The sequence below is a fragment of the Arvicola amphibius genome, chromosome 5 (assembly GCF_903992535.2).
Source record: "Arvicola amphibius chromosome 5, mArvAmp1.2, whole genome shotgun sequence".
Classification (NCBI taxonomy): Eukaryota; Metazoa; Chordata; class Mammalia; order Rodentia; family Cricetidae; genus Arvicola; species Arvicola amphibius.
Window position 1 is genome coordinate 10,283,636 of NC_052051.1, and position 16,098 is coordinate 10,299,733.

Genomic DNA, 16,098 nt, shown 5'->3' on the forward strand with positions numbered 1-16,098 from the left:
CTTGGGCACAGCTCTCATCTGAGCTTGACTGGGAACATGGAGAGATCAGATAAATACGGATGCTGAAGAAATACCTTCTAGATGCCAGGAGCCACATGAGGGTGGACAACACCCCTCCCCCTCTCAAGGAGAGCTCAATCTCCACTGTCATTCCTCCTTAGAAACCACCCAGCTTATGTCTTGAGACAAGGTCTCTCGCTGAGACAGGGTCTCTCTCACTGAGACATGGGGCTCACTGATTCAGTTAGGCCAAGCTGACTGGCCAGGGAGCCCACAGATCCTTGTCTCTGCCTCCCCAGCACTGGGGTTACAACCATGTGGCCCTATGCCCGGTTCTTTTCCTCGGGAGCTGGAGATCTGAATGTATGTCTCACGCTTGTATTATGAGCATTCTACCAATGGAGCCATCTCCCCGGCCCCACACAGACACATTTCTTGACGCCTTACCAATTTTCTTTCCAGATCAGGATGGTGTCACCCTCTTTGTCTTGAGGACACCAAAACTTGGAGAGGGGCAGTGGGACAGGTCCTGGGACCATGCAGTCACCATCAGGAACAGAAACAAGGTCATTTGTCTCCAAGGCCACTTGGTCCAAGGGATACCAACTCGAGTGCTCTCTAGGGCAGGTGGGGAGGGTGGTGACTGAGAACGCACCCACACTGGTTTCTGTGGTGTTTGCTGGGCCAGCAGTCGCCCCAAAGTATTTTTAAAATGATGTGAGACATTTAGAGAATCATTTTAAAATGCCAAGAACCTTGGGCAGAAACACACAAAGCACTGTCCTTAACCAGAGGTGTACTCTGGGAAAACGGGCACCGTGTGATCCGCCCCATCCCCACTGTCTTGAGGCATCCGTGCGACAGAGCTGAGGGTCAACAGCAGAGCCACCATGCACCTGCCTCTGTGTGACCTCGGGCAACTCATGATCTGCTCTGGCCCTTTCTTCTCTTTGGATAAATGAAAGCAACAGTACATACCGCTGAGGGAGACGGAGCCAGTCAGGTAGCACATGTCACAGGATAAAACACAGCCTGGTACAAGACGAACACTCTGTATTTTCTTGTGGTTGCCATGACAAGTACTTGGTAACATATTAATATTTTATTATGAAGTTGCAATGTGATATTGAATCATATTCAATTGTCCTTTTTTTCTCAGTCCCCACAAGGCTGTTGGTGGGAGAGAGTCACCAGCAGCTCAATATGCATCAATGAAGAGTCCTCTTGCTCCAATTCCATAATTAACAACTGCTGCAAGCATTGCCCTCTAGGTAGAGCATGTCTGTCACCATCTTGTCATCCTAGCAGTCACAATGACCCTCAGAATCCCCTTATGGATCAGGTTTGTTACCCCACTTGTAGAGGAGCCTGGGGGCATCTGATCCTTATCTGTGATCCCAGCCAGATACTGTTGAGCCCCACCCAGCTTCACAGCATCTGCCCACACATGGTTTCTGGAGGTCCTAGAAATGGAAGCTGGGCTAAATGGGGGGCAGGGGATAACTCTATCTATGCAGCTTTGGGGAGGTCTTCACCCACGCCAATATATAAGACTTTTCAGTGACACAGCTGTTGGGGAATTCTGTAAGCCTCCTTTCCCCCAAGCCCACTGGACCTGCATGGAATCTTCTCTGGGATCCGTTACAGGTCCCCATCTAGGGGGAGTAGATATTCATGTCTCCTCAGACAAAGCCATACAATAGATGTATTCCCAGAAATGGCAGCCGACCTTTGCTGACGCAGCTGGAGGGGGGCTATCGTCTAGAACCATGTCATGGAACCCTTGGTGTGGTCCTAGAAGCTTGTTCCTAGCCCCAAGAACTACATCCCCTTCTTACTCCAAGCCCAATGCATGCCCCTCCCACACCCCGGAAGTGTACCTCCCGCCCTCTAAAGACTGCGAGATAACAGATTTACACTGACCGAAGTCATCAGGATTGTCACAATTTGTTACACAGCAATATGCACCCAGTACAGCAGGCTGTCTGTCTTGGGTAAGACAAGATGTCTGACCCTTGGGTAAGACAAGAAAACAAAAAATGAAATATACGAAACAGTGGGTGTGTGGGAGAGGTTTAAAAACTGGGGGAGTTTCTTTGCCTACCCCGCACCCCCCACCTCCTCCACAGTCACCCTCAAATGTCCACCTCTCCTGGTCACATTTCCCTGGATGCCTTCCAATATTTACAGGGTTTTTTTGTTGTTGTTGTTGTTATTGTTTTGCTTTTTAGCACATGACCATGGTTGGGTCTATCCAGAATGCCACTAATCTGTCACGTGGGAACCCAAGAGAACACACCTAAGTCAGATGCATAACAGTCTGGCAATGTGCTCTCAGAGTGTACCAGCTGCCTGCTGTGCCTCAGCTTAGGAAATGGTGTCGCATCCAGCACCCTCTGTGGCGGAGTGAATGAGACATTCCCCATAGTCTCGGGTGCTTGAACTCTCAGTCCCCAGTTGGTGGCGCTGTTTGGTAAGTTTAAAAGGTTTGGCCTTGATGGAGGAAGTGCGCCACTGGGGGTGGGCTTTGGGGTTTCAAAGCCACAGCCATTCCTAGTTCGCTCCTTCTGCATTCTGCTTGCAGTTCTAGATGTGAGCTCTCAGCTGCCCCAGACTCCATGCCTGTTGCCACACTTCCCTGCTATGATGGACTCCTATTCCTCTGGACCAAGAAGCCAGACAAACCCTTTCTTCTATGACATCTTTATGTCCTATCACAGAAACAGAGAAGGGACTGGCACGCCCTCCCTCTGGTCACTGTACCCAAGTCCTACTGTGGCTCTCCCTCCAGTCATAGGGGATGTTTCACAAGCTGTGCCATTTCTTGAGAACCTGCTATGCATCCAGAATTGTGCTGGATGCGTCACCTCTCTCTGCTCATTGACTCTTACACAGCAGCCCCACGGGAAGTGCTGATCTGATTTGATTTTGAGACTGAGCCTCAAGTAGCCCAGGCTGACCCTTGAATGAACTGCTTGAAGATGACCTTGATTTCTGGGTCTCCTGCCTCCACTTCCTAAGCACTGGGATTAAAGTCATTTCCCACCCTACTCAGTTTTGTGTGGTGCTAGGGCTCGAACTCAGGGCTTTGTGCATGCTAGACACACACTCTACCAACTGAGCTACACCCTCAACCTGGTGATATTATCTTTGTTTAAAGGTGAGAAGCTCACACTGACTGGGCCTGACAGAGGGAAGCCATGCCCTTCCCGCTCCCAGTGGAAGTGCTTGTTTGTGGGATTGTATACATCCACTTCATTCTGCTAGGATGGCATTTCTCTTGGTTATTGAAACTTCTCGAATTCCCTTCCTGTCTTGCAGGTGAGATGAGAATGTCTCAGTGGCACTTAAGGACCCCTCTTTCCTTCCTGACCCCTGTCCCTTCCTGATTTCTCCTCTCCTTCTCTCCCTGTTGCAGTCTGAGGCAAAGCGAAGAGATCATTTGAAGGAAAGGTCTCTCCCTCTGGGCACTGCATTTGTGATTCTTCTGTGAATTCCTCTCAAAAAACCCCAGGTTTTCTCCATCAATGTTTGGCTTTTCCTTACAGATCTGGGAGAACGGTTAACATTTAATAATAAAGGTAATAAAGGTTTTTGTCAATTAGGGAGAAGGGATTTCTTACAGTTGTGATTTTCTCTATTTCTGTTAGGTCTCACAGGCAAAATGTTCAGAAATGAGCCCAACCTGGAGTGTAAGAGGATTTCTGGCCATTAGGAAAAAGCCTCAAGAACGTGGGAAACTGGTTCCTGTTGTGGAACAGTAGCTACTTTTGTTCATCCTGTGGAACATTTGTTTAATGATGCAAAGATGTATTGCATTCTTTTATGCTGCATTTGTTTAACTCTGTGAAGCTGTATTACTTTGCTTACCTAAAATACCTGATTGGTCTAATAAAGAGCTGAATGGACAAGAGCCAAGCATGAGAAGGAAAAGTGGGGCTGCATGCAGAAAGGATAAATAGAAGGGGAAGAGGGAGGAGGGAGAAAAAGAGGAGGGGAGAATGCCAGGAGCCAGTCAGTCACTCTGCCACACAGCCACCCAGTCAGCCACAGAGTAAAAAGGAAAGAAAGATATATAGAATAAAGAAAGGTGAAAACCCAGAGACAAAACGTAGTTAAAGAGAAATAGAATATTCTAAGTTAGAAAAGCTGGCTAGAAACAGGCCAGGCTGAGGCTGGGCATTCATAAGTAAGAATAAGTCTCCATGTATTTATCTGGGAGCTGGGTGGCGGGCCCCCAAAGAGTAATACAAAACAAACAAAACAAAATACAGTTACAGATTCAAAGGGAGTCATTTCCCTCACCTCTGGCGGAAGGGACATTTGGCTCCCTGATATACGTGTGTGTGTGTGTGTGTGTGTGTGTGTGTGTGTGTGTGTGTGTGTGTGTGTGTTAGAGAGAAAGAGACAGAGACAGAGAGACAGAGACACAGAGACAGAGAGACAGAGAGACAGAGAGACAGAGACTGGTGTTTATTAGCATATCAAGGCCCATGCTGGCCTCCAGGCTCCTCAGTAACACAAATACCTATTATACATTTCAAAGTCTATGCTAGCTTCCTAGCCTGTCTCAGTCTCAGCTCCTCTCTACCCTAGCTCCCTCCCTCCCTCCCTCCCTCCCTCCCTCCCTCTATCTTTCATCTATCTATCTGTCTATCCATCATCTACCTACCTACTATCTATCCATCATCTACCTACCTACCTACCTACCTACCTCTTACTCTGACCCATTCTTTCTTAGTCTCTCTTGATATCTTGCTATCTCCCCTAGTCTCTCCCACTCTCCCGCTTCCCCGGCTATGCCTGATCTGGCCATGTCCAGTCTACTTCTTTCCCTCTCTGCTCTGGACTCCTTCAGGTGCCTCTGGCTGTTCTCTCACATCCACAGGAAAAACCTTAACCGGAGAGGCCATGTCAGAAGCTTCTTTACTGCATTCCCTCACAGAAAGTTTCTCCTGGCTTTTCCCCAGAAGCTGCAGTTGCCCTCCCAAACCTGTGATCACTCCAAATTCCAGGCAGAGCAGGAGCTTGAGACAGATGTCCCAAGCTGGAGCAGTCACCTCCTGGGGACCTGATATTGGATGCCCCTCTGTATACTATGAATATGTTTTATTGCCATTGGTTAATAAGGAAGCTGCTTTGGCCTATGGCAGGCCAGAATGTAGATAGGTGGAAAATCCAAGCAAAGATACAGGGGAAAAGAAGGCAGAGTCTCGCAGAAGTTAGCAGCTGCCAGGGAAGCAAGAGGTGAGGTAACCAGCCACAAGCCTCATGGTAAAATATAGAATAATAGAAATGGTTTAAAGTGTAAGAGCTAGTTAATAGTAAGCCTGAACTAACAGGCCAAACAGTTTGTAATTACTATTAAGCCATGGAGTGGTTCTTCAGGAACTGGTGGGTAGGAGAGAAACCTCCATTTACAGGGACCAGCTTGTCCCTCAAACAATAAGGAATTCTTCACTCTCCCTTACAGAACCAGTACTGAGATGATAATGGTCAACCTTGGACAAGACAGATGAAGCCCTCGGTCAGGGTGGGCAAGGGTGGGGAAAGCCTGAGTTCTTGCATCTCTCTCAGAGAGCGGCTAACCACCAGTCATCTCCGTCACCACGCCTCACCCAAGTCCTTTGGGAAAGCCCTTCAACAAGTGCCTCCTCCCTCTGGTCCAGCTCTCTGTACATCCCCAGAGCTCCTGGCCTCTGCAAGAACAGCTTCCGTGTGAGGCGACCAGGACTGATCTCTTTTCAAAGTTCCTCCTCACTGATTCCTCTGTTCCCACATAGACTACTATGTAGGCTGCTGCATGTGTGCTCTGAGGGCACAGGGACCCTCCTGCACATCTGCCTGAGGAGATCCTGCGCAATGGCCTTGGCCTGATACCCTGACCCCATGCACCATGTGTCTTCAGTCTTTCTGCAACTTTAACGGTGTTGGCTCTAGCTGGGAAGCAACTGAGCAGCTATCTGTGACCAAGCGCCCCTCCACAGCCAACCTCTCCACTCACAGACCCCTCCCTTCCAGATGCATAGTGACTATAGAGTGCATTTTAATGAACAAATGTTTCCATCTCTTTCAAAAATCAGCTCTGTAACCAACTGGTAGAATGCACATATCATAAAGAACTTTTAAATGCAATAGCTGAAACTCTGAATAAGGGAGGGAGCTTCCTCAGTGAGTACCAGCCTGGTGGAGGATCAGGGCTGCAACCAAGTGCTCCTGACCCCCTCCTGGACTGTGAGCGACCCCACACTCAACACCACTGACTTTGCTTTTTCCATGAAAAAGATGGTGTTTATTTGGGCTGTAGTGGAACTCATGAACTCATCTTTTTTTTTTTTTTTTTTTTTTTTGGTTTTTCGAGACAGGGTTTCTCTGTAGCATTGGAGCCTGTCCTGGAACTAGCTCTTGTAGACCAGGCTGGTCTCGAACTCACAGAGATCCGCCTGCCTCTGCCTCCCGAGTGCTGGGATTAAAGGCGTGCGCCACCACCGCCTGGCTTGGAACTCATCTTTAATCCCAGTACTCAGAAGGCAGAGGCAGGGGGATCTCTGTTAGTTCGAGGCCAGCCTGGTCTACAGAGAGAGTTCTACGACAGTCAGAGCTATTACACAGAGAAACCCTGTCTTGAAAAACTAAAACAAACAAAACAAAAAAGAAGGCCTGTAAGAGCAAAGCGATCCTAAGGAGAGAGACTCCTGTTAGCCACCAGAGGCTCAGACCATGTGCGCCACAAAACTGGGCTTTCCCTGGCATCCCATGGGAGCACGGTGTCGCCACAGGGGCTGCTTCTCCCCGGGAAGCGACTCCACACTGCTCAGGACACTCAGGCTACTGTGGAGACCGGAACCTGCAGCTTCCTCCGGCAGGTGGCTTCCTCTGGCAGGTGGCTCTCCACAAGTCTATCTGTAATTCAGCGCAGTAACTGACTTAGGGACGCCACATGTCGTGAATTTCCTGACTACTAGACCTGGAGAGGTGAGGGAGGTGAGACTCAGATGTTCCCAGACCCTAACCCCAGCCCTGACCAGGCTGGAGTTCTCACCTATGCTTCTCCCAAGTCAAAGACCACTTGGTTAATTTACTGAATTTAATCCTAATTTTTTTTTTGAGACAGGGTTTCTCTGTTAACAGCCTTGGCTGTCCTAGAATTTTCTCTGTAGACCAGGCTGACTTCTAACTCACAGAGATCCACCTGCCTCTGCCTCCCGAGTGGTGGGATCAAAGGTGTGTGCCCCCACCACCTAGATAAATCTAGTCTCATCCTGACTAATAATTTCCACAAAACTCTCAGGCTGTTTATTTATTTGTGTGGGGCAGTTGTATCAGGAGTCTGTTTTCTCCTGTTACCACTGAGTTTTGGAGATCAAACTCCCATTACTTTTGGTGGCAAACACCTTCATCCAACACACCTCACCAGCCTAAATTTACTTTTCTTAGTGACGTTAAAACAAACAAGTCGATATTTTTCAAGTTTTAAGGGGCTGAGAGATGGCTCAGCAAGTATACGCCCTTGGTGTGCAAGCCTGGGGACAGGAGCTCGTATTCCCTGCAGGGCTAGGTGAATGAGGCAACCAACCTGGTACCCAAAACTTCAGAAGGAAGACGCTCAACATCAGCCTGTGGCCTACACACACACGCGCACGCATACACACACATGCACATGCACACATACATGCACACACACTCGCATGTATATACATGTACACATTACACACATACATGCACTCACACATGCACACATAATAATGCATGCACGCTTTCAAACACATGCATGCTCACACATACATGCACATGCATGCACAGGCCTAAACATACAAACACAAACACACACACACATACACACACACTTATCTTTCCCACACATACATATGCAAAAATAAATAGCGTTTTAAGTTTGCTGTTTAAAATCATTTTGTACACCCACTGTATCCACATTATACCCTAGAATCTCTGTGTCCCTTCCAGTCTTTAGGACACCACAGGCTACTGTGGGGAACCTTAGAGACCTCACAGCAGAGTGTACTGTCCACCAGCTTGTAAAAGCCATAAAACCAAGCAGCTGACCCTGCTGAGTGGAGCCTGCAACAGCCCTGTAGCTTTTGTACAGAGGACTCTACGGCCTCAGTGCACATGCTGCTAGGGCTAAGAAGACTTCTGCAGGGTGTCGGGTGTGTGCACATTTTGAAATGTGTACATGTCCACCCATATGCCGAGGGTTCTCCACATGGTGAGGGGCTGCCACCATCCTCACTTCAGAGGAGTGGAGTCCAGGGAAACGCGGGATTACAAACAGCCAATTTCACTCTGCCACGCTTCCCCCACCAACCTGCCAGCTCCCTACCGTTCGCTCTTTCTTAGTCACAGATTTCATACCCGAGAGCCTGGCTATTAGAAATAAGAGCTGCATCTTCCGGCTTCCCTTGAAGCTAGGCGTGGCCATATGACTAAGTGCTGACCAACTAGGATGTCAGTCAGCTGAAGCATAAAAAACTTCTACATAGGAACTTAAAGTGTGGGAGGAATCCTCCAAGAAAGTGCATACATCCGGCTCTGACCTTTTCTTGTCGCCTGAAGATGCAGCATTTGATGGCAGGAGCTGCAACAGTCCTTTTGGGCAAAGAGGTGACTGTCCTGGTGGTCAACTTGATGTAAGTCAGAGCCACTTGGGAAGAAGAAAGCTCAGTTGAGGAATTGCCACACCAGATTGGGCTGTAGAGAATGGGGGCACTTTCTTGATCAATGATGGATGTGGGAAGGTCCAGCTCCCTGTGGGTGGGGCCACCCTGGGGCAGGTGGTCCTGGGGTCTCTAAGAAAGCAGACTGAGCAAGCCACGAAGAACAAGCCAGTAAGCAGCTCTCCTCCATGACCTCTGCATCAGCTCCCTCACTGAGCCCCTACCCTGATTTCCCTCAGTGATGGGGTATGGCCTGAAGCTGTTGTATGAAATAAACCCTTTCCTCCTCAGGTTGCTTTTGGTCATGATTTTCATCATAGCAATAGAAAATCTAACAAAACGTTTTTTAAAAATGGAAGCCATGTAGGATAAAATGATAATTAGGTGGGTTCTGGATCTCTGGAGGACAACATGAAGCAATATCGCACAACCAGCCCAGCACTGCCTCTCTTCGGACTATTGTAGGAAAGATGGCCTCTGCCTGGTCGGAGCTACTTCCCTCGGGTCTGTGGTCACAGCCCAGGTTTTTCTTTAATGACTAACAAAAAGTCACAGCAAGAAAGATGAAACCGCGGTGTCTCTACAGCCTCGTCTCACAAGGCAAGCCCCCCCCCCTTTTCTTGGAAGCAGGACACCTGGCTCACAGTGGTGCTGTGGGACTTGAGAGGCAGCTGGGTTGGGGTTCGCAGGTGGCACTTTGTAAACGCCTAGTCTCTCAGGTGTGCCTGTCCCTGCATCTGCAGTACCCACCACCCACGAGCCATCTGCCTCCTCCGACAGCATCAATTAACAGTGTGCTTCCTGAAAGCTGGATCCTCCCCAAGAATTACAAAACAAAACAGAAACAGCCCTCTCAAGTGTGGGACACTGGTGGATGCCAGATCCAAGCCAGCTAGACTGGCAGACAGCGGGCTCCTTCCTCCCTCAGCATGCCTGAGAATTTGGGAATCAGCAACGATGGTAAAGCCTGGGAGATGAAAACAAGTCCAAGCCAGACAGTGTCCACCCAGGGAGGGGAGGGAGAGGAGGGACAGCTTCTGGCAGGGACATGTGGAGCAAGCAGAGAAGTCGTCAGTGGACAGCAGCAGCTGAGAACTGACATTTCTGGAACCATCCCCAACCAGCAACCACAGAACACTGGAGTCACAAGGGCGGCCCAGTGACTCTTCATTCTCAGTCTACAGAAACTGAAGTCCTCCTAGGAGCGCCATTCCCAGCTCTGATCCCGCTCGACCTCTTCCTGGATGACTTTTTTAAGATTATTTTTATCTTATGTAGGGCTGTTATGCCTGCGTAAGCAACATGTGTGTGCAGTACCCTGGGAGGCCAGAGGAGGGTGTCAGATGCTCTGAGAACTGGAGTGACAGATGGTTGTGAGCCGCTGTGTAGGTGTGGAGAACAGAACCTGGGTCCTCTACACAAGCAGTCAGTACTCTTGGCACTGAGAAATCTCTCCAGCCTTATTCCCAGGCTCTGCCGATGGACAACACTAACCACTGATCCTAACTGTCCTCTCCATCATTAGCACCAATAGCGAGACAAGGCATGGTTGGCCCAGCAGAGGGAACAGCAATGGATTATATGTCATTATCCAGACCTTTGTCTGTTGTGTCTCATATGGCAGGAAATGTGCTTGTTTGCGACTAGGTGGCTGATATTTATGGAGTTTTCTCTGAAATTTCCAGGTAATCACTTACACCTTTCAGAAACCTCCTAACTCTATGTCACCAAGAAGGAAATGGAAGTGTTCCTGTGTGGAGAGTTATTTTTATATTTTCTTATATTTTTGTTCCTTGAGGTAGGGTCTCCTATCACTGGCTGGCCCTCAGCTCCTGGTCCTCCTGCCTCCACCTCTCATTGGGTGACAAGCGTGCACTACCAAGCCAGGCTGTGGGATTTCCCACTAGTATAGAAATCATTGTTTAAACCTGACTTTTCCTGTACTGGCAACTGGATGGCCTTTCCCACACTGTGGAAGCCTTGATGTGAAAGTCTTCACTCAGCCAAATCTTTGTTCTCATAGTCAAATCTCCACAAAGTCAGCTCCACAATTATCCTTATTGACAGGACTTATTGACAAGAAAGAAGCCCTGAGAAGGAGGCCCTGAGCAGAGAGACAGTGTGTCTGCTCTTACTGATCAACACATCTGGGCAGCCCTAACATCTCCAACAGCAGACTCAGGAAGATGAAACCTACAGGAAGACGTAACCTACAGGAAGTAGCTGCCCTGGCAGAGAAGCCTAGAGTAGCCGTCCTGGCAGAGGAGAGGCCTGGAGTAGACTCCCTGACAGAAGAGAGGTCTAGAGTAGCCGTCCTGGCAGAGGAGAGGCCTGGAGTAGACTCCCTGACAGAGGAGAGGTCTAGAGTAGCCGCCCTGACAGGAGAGAGGACAATCTAAAGAAAGATACATGAGCCCTTCCCTTGGAGGGAGGGCTGTCTGAGGCAGGAGGGCTGACTGTGGGCTCTGTGGGGAAGACAATATGTCAACTAACAATCTCTTAGGCCAGAAGAGGGCGCCTGAAGCTGGTGTTAAGAACCATGTGAGCTGTCTTGGGTTTGCTGGGAATAGAACCGGGGTCCTCTTTGAGAGCAGCCAGGGCTCTTAACCACTAAGCCTTTCTTCAGCCCACGCCCACCCCACCCAACATGGCTCTCTTATAAAAAGTCTGCCGTGCTCAATAGAAATGATGCCACAGCGTCATAATGCAAACACCAGGATGTGGATCACTGAAAACGTCATTTATCTCTCCACATCATCCTGCTGGCATTGGAATGGCAACAGAGAGGCCTGGTGAGTGGCTTGGGTGGGAAATCTCAGCTTTCGGGCTGGAGAGGCCTGGCCTCATCTCCCTGTCCTGCCGCATCAGGGGAGGACTCTGATGTGGAGGGTGATGTATCTTCTGGGACCCACAGTTACCACACAGTCCAGCGACTCTGACTCTAGGTGTGACCTCAAAGCATTGGCTGAGGCTCAACCCCACCCTTATACACAAGTGTTCACAGTGCAGGGCATCCAAAAGGCAGAGACCACCCAAGCGTCTGTCAACAGAGAAAAAGATAAATAAAATGCATTTTAAGCACAAGAGGAGATTTCATTGGGTCCCAAAAACTCAGAAAATCTCATGCACGCTGGGCTATGGATGAAATTCAAGAACAATTCAGAAGCAAAAGGAAGCACACATCAAGATTCTATATGATATTTAGGCTTTTTGTTTAGTTTTGATTTGTTTTGGTTTTTTTGATACATGGTCTCCATAGCCCTCGTTCTGAAACTCACTATGTAGACCAGGCTGGCCTGGAACGCGTAGAGATCTTCCTGCTTCTGCCTCTGCCTTCCAGGTTCTGGGATTAAAAATGTGCCCCACTACACACTCAGTTCATGACCCTTCTTGTCTGAAGTCAAGTTCACGGAGACAGAAAACAGACCAGCAGGGGGGCAGGGTGTTGCAGGAGGTGGGGAGACAAGGGAAGCTGTGTTTCATGGCCACAGGAGAGAAATTCTAGAGATGGACTGTGGTGGCAGCTGCACAGAAGATGTGAAGGGACTTAGCACATCACACACTCTCGCTGGTAAGCTATACATAACACAAACCAGCAATGATCACTTATACCAATATTGTCTCTAATGTGATAAGCTTGTAAATATTGAGATAAATTTTTAAAAGCAAGAACTTTAAATGAACTCTTGGGAGGCCCCAGGACACAATGGATATTTTCAGACTGAAATGTCCCCAGGCAGTGGACCCCAGCATCCAGGAACTCAAGATCAGTTAGCTGTCACTCCCAGGCTTGAGGCTATTGGGACAGCAGCTGTATCCAGGGGCTGTGGGGATGGGCACAACGCTAAACATATTCCCTTGGTCTGCAGGCTCCTCGGGGCTTCTCAAAGGCTGCCCTGACTTTCCAACGTGCCCCCTCCAAGCCCACACCAGACATGAATCATACTAATATAGTTATTAACCGGTAAAATCACTTCATTTTTGCTGCCATGACAAGCAGATACCACCATTGCTTTCTGTTTACAAATAGGGAAACAGAGGCACAGAAAAGCCAATCCACTTACCCGTTATCCAAGCTGGCTCCCGTTGTTTCCCTGAGACAAGCAGCACACAGTACTTCATCAGAGGACTTCCCAAAGGAACAGGGGATTCACTGGGCCTCTTCATGTTTGGGGGAAGCTGGACCTCACCAAGGCTGCTGTGGCTCCCTCAGAGTGAACACAGTCCCAGAAGCCCGTGTGTTTACCCTCTCCAGTGCTGCAGGCTGGAAAGCTTCTGCGGTTTCCCAGAGAAAAGTCGGAGCTCACTGGCCTGGGTCCTTATCTAAGCAGAGATTGAAAGTCAGGTCCAGTGGCTCGAAATGACTTCACCCCCCAACCCCAGAGATGCTCAGCCTAGGGCCAGCTGGTATCTGGGAATATCTAGAGATGGTTTTGATGGTCTTGGCTTGAAGGGGCTTTACAGGCTTCAGGTGGGTACAGTGGCCTGGGAAGCTCTGAAACATCCTTCAGCGCGTGGGGTAGCCCTGTGACAGAGAGCCACCGGTCTCAGAATCCCACTTTTACGAGGTGGGAAACCCTGCAGAAACCCCAGTTGGTGGCTAAGGGCCAGCAAGGCACCTCGGGGTTGGGTTTTACAATTTCCCCCGAAGTCTGAAAATACACACGTCAGTCTTGGCAGGCCCCAGGCGGTGAGAACGCTGGTGGGTTTTATTTTCTTCTCCTTGGCAAGATTGCAGGTTCTAAATTATCACGGACGAATATTCATCCGCCTCACAACCTAAGGAGCTTCTGCTCCTTAGCCGCTTGCTCCCTGCGCTCTGGGTATGAAACCCTGCTGGGTCACCAATTCAAAAGCTGATGCAATGGGTCCCACGCAGAGGTGAGACCTGAGACCAGGAGTCCAAGGTCTGGCCCCGCCTGTGGCGATACCTCAGTGAGGCTGTCTCTGTAAGCCTGTCCCCTCTTCGGTAGAGATGGTGAGCCTCGCCCAGTCCAAATGCCCAGCACCACGGAGCTAAGTGTTCATTTCAGCCCCCAGAGCCCATGAGATTGGCCTCTGGCCCCAGAACATAAAAGAGCCCATTGGAGGTCCGGTGCAGGCCAGCACACAGAAGGCTATGGAAGAGCCCAGCTCAGCCCCAGCTTCCTCCGAGGAACGAGGCTGCGGAAGGGTTGATTTCAGCTGGTCAGAGGTCAGACCGTGGAAGGTTTGGACTTCGGTAAACAAGGGGGTCAGCCCCACCCACCTTCTACAAATCTCAGCTGGGAGCTGTCTAATTAACTCACCCGTCAGAGCTCAGAACTGGCTAGTTTGCAAGTTTGCTTTTCTGCCCCAACCGTGACCTGTCCCCAAACCAGGTCCTTAGGGAAATCTTCTGTAAACCCTCTGCCATACCTCGGACACCACTCAGGTTGCTCCAATTTGGGGTACCTGGGCTGAAATTCATGTTGTCCAAGTAATTGTGATTTCCTTTGATTCCCATTTCTCCTTTAACAACAGCAACAACCAAAACTTGAAGGGAGGTAGGCTTGACTCCCGTCAGCCCACGCATAACCTTCCACCGGGACAGCTGTGCTGCACGTGGGCGCTGGGAAGCCCGTGCTGAAGGAATGCACCCACTGTGGCTCCTGCCGCACCTTGAAGGGCACAGGTGGAACCGATAGAGGAAAGCCCAGCTCTGTCTCTTGCCAGCTAGGGGAACTTCTACACACTCTCTTCCCCGCTGAACCCCTGTCCTTATCAAGGGGCCATAGTAATACGTCTCACATTGGAGGAAGGTGGGACAGTGAGGTCACTGACAGCCTGGGCATACTTTAGGTGTGGTCACCATTCTTGGCCACATGGGGGGTACTCTACTCTTAACCCATCTGCACCTGGCGTACTTTTGGCATGGAAGGGTACAGGGACAACCACAGTTTGCCTCTTAGGGTCTGGAGAAGGGGTTCTGGGTATGGAATGGCCCATGACATTGCTTCCAAAGCCCTCTCTGCAAGCCTGTGTTCACTTGATCCTCACAGTGGCCGGAGAAGGACCACTCAGTTGTTGACTCCTCAGCCACTGGTTCTCAACTTCCCTGGTGCCGAGATCCTTTAATACAGTTCCTCAAGTTGTGGTGACCCCCAGCCATAAAATTGTTTTCATTGCTACTTCATAACTGATTTTTGCTACTGTTATGAATCATAATGTAAATGTCTGATATTCAGGATCTCTGATATGTGACCCCTTTCGAAAGGGTCACTGGACTCCCACAAAGGGGTTGAGAACTGTTGCTTTATGTGGATGGGGATGCTGATGACCAATGTACAAAAGAGGGCCACTCCAAAACTCTGCTCTTTCTGTCTTCAGCATCAGACAAGACCCTGAGAATCGGCTGGTGGATGGCTCAGTTGCTAAACACTTGCCTCCAAGGCACAAGGGACGGTGTTCAGTCCCCATAACTCACGCAAAAATGCCAGGCAGCATGGCGCACACTTGTAACCCCAGCACTAGTGAGGCAGAGACTGGGGACCCCTGGGGCTCAACTGCCAGCCAGCCTTGTCAAATTAGTGAGCTGGGGACCAGCGCTGCCATGCACCAATATCAGCTGGAGCTTGCCCGTGGACTTGCCATCTAGACCCATGGGCCCCACCTGTCCTGCCCTCTCTGACCACCCTGTTTTCTGCCACACCACAACTGTGAGATGCTCAGTCCGTCCTGTCAGATAGACAGATGTCATGCAGACCAGACAGCAGTGGTGCACACCTTTATTCCCACTACTCGGGAGGCAGAAGCAGGTGGATCTCTGTGAGTTTGAGGCCAGCCTGGTTTACAGAGCAAATTCTAGGACAGCCAGGGCTACAACAGAAAAACCCTTTCTCAAAAAAGAAAGAGAAAGGGAGAGAGAGAGAGAGAGAGAGAGAGAGAGAGAGAGAGAGAGAGAGAGAGAGAGAGAGAGAGAGAGAGAGAGAGAAAGAGAGAGGGGAGAGAGGGAGAGGGAGGGAGGGAGGGGAAGAAAAAGAAAGAAAAAGAGGGGGGAAGGAGAGAGAGAAAAAGGGAGAGAGGCCAAAGGAGGAAGGGAGGGAGGGAGGAAGAGAGGGAGAGAGGGAGGGAGGGAGGGAGGGAGGGAGGAAGGGAGGGAGGAAAGATCTGCTAGGCCTGGGTCTTCCTTCCTCCTTCCTTCGCTGTCTTCCCTCCTTCCCAAGGATAGCCATAATATTGATGTTCATGACAACCATGGTCTTGCCAGTTTTAAATTTCATATTAATAGCTTTATGTTTATATTACATTTATATTAACTGGTTTTATATTGATGTGGGCTGGACTCCTCTATGCCATCCCTTGGCTCACGTGGTTTTTGAAGTCTATCACTGGCTCCATCCTGTTTCGAGTGGTGAACTGTCAGGGGCGGTTTGAGCTCCCTGAGGAATTTCTCTGGAAGGGG